Consider the following 5590-nt stretch of genomic DNA (forward strand, 5'->3'; position numbering starts at 1 on the left):
TACTTTGCCATCACAAATACGATTCCAAGAGTTCTAAAGTTTATTCCATCTTTACTACTAATTCACTCTTCACTAAAATCCATCGGCATTCAAATCATCTTTATTACCGAATATCTCATCGACTTATTCATCAACAACATGTCCTACTCAACTTCGTTTCAAATAATCGGTAGTAGACATCCCTATTCAACAAGTTCCACGCTTCCTTAACTGAATTCAGACTATCTCCTCCTAGGATCACCTCTACTGTATTTATAACTCTTCCATAAATTATAACACAATGCCTCCTCCTCGTAGGTTCAAACGGCACATTAATCCGACACTCGGAACTCAAGATATGAATTTTCCAATCATTGCCCGAAAAATGCAACACTGACATCATGCAGCGACATTCTATACGATATATCCAAAACTCCTCAATTGGTAAATTCAATTCTTAAAATTACTCCTCAACAAACCTTCTAATTATTCCTTCGGTCCATTCAACACTGACACTGACATCCCGTGCAGTACCAATAAACAAGTCTAGTTATAAGAACAAGAGTAACTGTAACTTCACCTCTTTCCAACGTCATCCTGTCACAGTTAATTATGTTACAGCTGCTGAAACTATTTTTATAACAAAGTTCATCTCGTTAGTTTTCCGACGCTTCAAACGGAACATCAATTCGGATGTTCAGAACTCCAGTTATGAATTTTCGAAGTTCCGCAGCTATTCAGCAATTTTCCTGCGTTTTGCTTACGAAAATCTCTCTCCAAAACTCATTCTCTTCAACTCTATCACATTCCAAACAGCCCCTTATCGTATATTTTCACTTCCAAACATTCTTATGACTTGAGCAACACATCCTATCGCCGAAGTGCGATTTCTGGAACATTACGACAGCAATCCTCTTTGCAAACTTGCAGCTTAATCTCTTCCGAGACGTAAAGCTACTCAACTGACATCTTCGCAATACACCAGTAGAGCTGACACATCGCAACTTTCCAATTTCCTTCTCTTACAATAACTGTCAATTGCCTCTAATCATCTTCCTTCAAGATGTTCCAACTCAATTCCCAGTGAAGTCTTAATTCCAAGTCACCTTCAACTCGGGAAACAACAAACTCCAACAACCCTCGCACTGTTGCCAACAACAGCCTACTGAATCAATCTTCTTACAACTGAAACATAACCGAGAAGCGAAGCTTCTCCCCCACTTGTTTCAATCCAACACCTGCAACAAACAACCAAGTACCGACAGTGATTCACTCACATGTCATGTACCCAGGGATAAAACGCCGACAGTATACAACTGTCACGCAACTCAACTGACTCGACAATTGGCCGGACGGACCGACCTGCTCTGATACCACTATTGTAACACCCCTCTAATACCCCACGGCAATTAACAAAATTAAATCAGAGTAAACATGCAAAGGGTGTCACAATTCAAAAATAAAAGAAAACACACGTTCGGCATATGTCATGCATTCACTGAAACATCTGAAATTATAACTCATTAGATAGAAATCATGTTTACACAGCGGAATCAAATCATCAAGTCAACATTACATCGTTAATGTATCAGACTTCAAACAAAATAAACAATAGAGTTATAATCGAAACTCAAACATCGCGTCCCCAGTGTTACATCTATCAGAGCATGACACCGACACAACAACTAAACCGACTTATGAGCTAATCCTCACCAAGTCGAAAGCAGCTATCCTCAATCTGAAAATGTCAACAGTAAGGGTGAGTCTCATCACAGTTAACAAATGTTATTGCATCTTAAATAACAACACATCATAGTTATATTATTCACCCAATTTCATCATATTCAGATTATCAGGAACATCCATCATTTACACAAACGTCAGCAAAACACATCTTCCAAACAGACAATCATACTCAACACTAATTCAACAAAACACACAACCAACACGTCATCAATATTTATAACACTGGAATACTTCCAATCATGTTATAAAAGTATGCATATGTATGAACTGACACTATGCATGTGGTACCAACATCATCCAATGGGAATAACCCATGACCGATCCAACATCATCCAGATACGGCCCTGCCAGCACAGATTCCACACAATGGGAATCATGCCCTTTACTGATCCAACACACCCTTATGGATACAGTATCATCAATGAATATGAATGAATGCAACATATACAACATACTTATACCATCGTCAAGTCTAATGAGTAACATCATCAAATACCCATTTCATCATCATCATCATCATCAAAGTATGTTTATATACATTAGCATCATTCAAATAAAATCAATCATCATCATCAATAATAAGAACACACATGTATCCACACCATTCCAAAACAAATCAGTCATCATCATACAACTCTCAACAAATCATCACATCATAATGTTTTTCAAAACAACATCTTATATTGTAACATTTCATCATATATGTCAACAATATATCATCTAATTAAACAAATCGTCACATGATTAATATTTCAACGTAGCATGTATTTAACACATCTTATCACATATATGTACAATACATCATTCACCAAGAAACAAAATCATATTTAAAAATAATTGGATTCACACCTTATTCCATCATTTAAAACATAGGCTATCTCATAAGATTCATCGTGCTCGAAACGGCACTAAAAACAGGCCTACGGTTCGAAAGTTACACATCATTTAACTTTTTCAAGGAAACAACTATCGCTACAGCACGCGGCGCAACCAAGGCTCGCGGCGCGACCTGAAGCACACAAACACGTTCGCGGCGCCAACCTATGCACGCGGCGCGATACGAGAAAACAAGTACGCCTTCGCGGCGCCAACACGGGGACGCGGCGCGAACTGGCGATTTCACAGATTTTCGGGTCTGCGTCAGATCCTGCGATCTGACTCAATCTGAGTCCAAAACTGACTCTAAACGTAATATACAGGCAGTTAATCATCAATTGCATCATTATTCATCATCACACATCAAAACAACACATAATCAATCAATAATCTATGCAATTTTCATCAATTCATAACCTCCCTAAACCCGACATATAATCCAATTGACTCAACAACATCCCTAATCAATATTATTATCCAAGAATACGATAATAGATGATAACCGGAGAGTCCCCCCTTACCTTAGCCAAAGATTCTTGATTGGTCTCTCCCTCCATTGCTCCTCTTCACGTACCAGCTTTCCAATCCCTCATCTCCTCTGCTCTGCTTTTCACGTTCCTTTTTCCTTTCTCCCAATTTTCCTTATTTTTATGAAAAATAACATATAAATTAGTAAAGGGCTTTACTAACATAGCACCACCTCTTTACTAACACCACACTTGGCCCAATACTATAAACCATCTTTCTTCCAATTAAATCCCACAAACCACCAATAATTCTAATTATAAATTAAATTTCCATTTAAAAGAAATCTATCAATTCTACTCTTCGCCTTGCCATCCCCACTAAACCAAGTGAATTTTTTCCCTTTGCATGGAACATCCACCAAAGAAGATTTCTCAATGAATTCCGCGAATAAATCCGCCTCCCTATTATTAACCACTCCTACTTTGCCCTTTCTTTCTTTCCCGTCCTTCACGGCATTAAAGTCTCCACCCACAATCCATTCTCCATCTTTGAAAGATTCTTTCAAAGATAAAAGTTCCTCCCACAAAGCCTTCTTTTTAATTAAGTCACATGAAGAGTACACATTAATAACATAGTAAAAATTATGCTCCCACCTCAACTTTATTCCCAAATAACCTTCTCCTTTGAAACTCAACAACACTTCCATTTTCTCATTATTCCATAAGGAGAGCAAACCCCCCGATCTTCCTCTCGAATTTGAAAAAGAATACCCAACTTCCGAAGAAGCCCAAAAACTCTTAGCAATCTCCTCATTCATACTTGTCACCTTAGTTTCTTGAATTAAAAAAATATCCGCATTACCTTTTTTGATAAGAGAATTAATCCTCCTCCTTTTGAGTGCATTCACTCCCCCTCTAATATTCAACGATCCTATAATCATTGATTCGCACTCAAAGACTCCTTCCTACTTTCCTTTTCCTTACCTCCCCCCTTTTCCAACTTATCTAATAAAGAAACAAGATTGCATCGTCCCTTCTCCTCTACCACCCCCAATGCCACAATAGCCGACCATAATTTATCACTCACATTGTTCTCCAAAAACTCCCATTGTCTAGCATTACTTCTCCGGATGTCGGATTCTTCCCTTTGATTGCCATAGTAATCCGAAGAACCCCCACTAATTTGGTTAGAAAATTCCGCACTGCCAGCCCCATTAGAAGACAAGACTCTAACCACCTCCTTCTTCTTTACCCCACTTCTCCCTCCAGCACATTTAAAATTGCTAGATTTTTTTCCTCCTCTACCTTCACCCTTACCTATACCTCCCATATCTTTCAAAAGTCTACACTTTAATTTTTTCCTCCTATTATCACCTAACTCATCCCTCTGCTTCTCCTTCTCTTGTACACTCACTCCCTTCTCCAAAGAACCAACGTCCTTCTTAGACTTCACCCCTACGGTAGAAAAACGTAAGTGAGCTAAGGCCGCATCAAAATTTCCGCCACCATCCAATGTGTTTGGAGCCAAAACAGAATCAGAAGCACTGCCACAACTATCCACTTGGACCTCTGCCGATTTCATAAAAACAGAATTAAAGGACCCTCCCCCTGACCCACCGACTTGAACAACTTCCCTCCCTATTTCCACAGCCTCGGCTCTGCGCAACGCAGGAGTTTTAAACGAGTCCACAACCCCAGGAGAGACGTTTCTGGACACAGCCGCAACAGCCACAATAGGGTCACTCAAAACTGTATTTTTCCCGCCGCCTCCCTCTACCAAATTAGACTCCCTAGTCCGACCCAAACCGAACATATCTCTACCCTTCCCATCAATAGAATCAGAGAAATGTTCTATAGAATCATTAGAGGAAACAGGCCTAATTATAGCATTATCTTCTAAAAACGCATCACTGAAAATTTCTTCAGACTCAGAAGAAGCAGTAACAGAAAGGTTAGGGGAGGTACCTGCAGCATGTCGAAATTGTCCTAAAGCATCTTCCCTCGTCGTCAGCCGAAACTCTTTGCTGTCAATGTTAACCACAATCGCTTCAGGACAACAGAAGCACAGCGGAACCCGAATCATGATTCTAGCAACGTCGAACATTCTTCCTGATGATGTATTCTCATCAACACAGATAAAAGTACCCCAACATTCAGCCACTTTCGCAAAAAATTCAGAATCCCACGCGTGAACCGGTATACCGTAAATCCTAATCCAGACGTCACGACAAGAATCAATCGTTCCTTCTTCCCACTTCTTAACCTCACTGAACCACATGTTCCACCACGTTATCTCCTTCCCGATAAAATCCTCTATATACCCCTGTTCCAACTCTTCCAACAAACAAAAATTACCTCCGAGAGGCGAAACTTTTACGGCGTAGATTCCTTCCATTTCCATCTGTAATTGAATATTGTAAGATGCTCCTGGAATTAAAGACTTCCCCACATAAGCTTTATTACATCTCTCCTTGTTCACAGCAGAAGATTTGAAAGAAAACAATGTCGATACACCCTTCTCA

The sequence above is a fragment of the Vicia villosa genome, unplaced genomic scaffold (assembly GCF_029867415.1).
Source record: "Vicia villosa cultivar HV-30 ecotype Madison, WI unplaced genomic scaffold, Vvil1.0 ctg.001822F_1_1, whole genome shotgun sequence".
NCBI classification, from domain to species: Eukaryota; Viridiplantae; Streptophyta; class Magnoliopsida; order Fabales; family Fabaceae; genus Vicia; species Vicia villosa.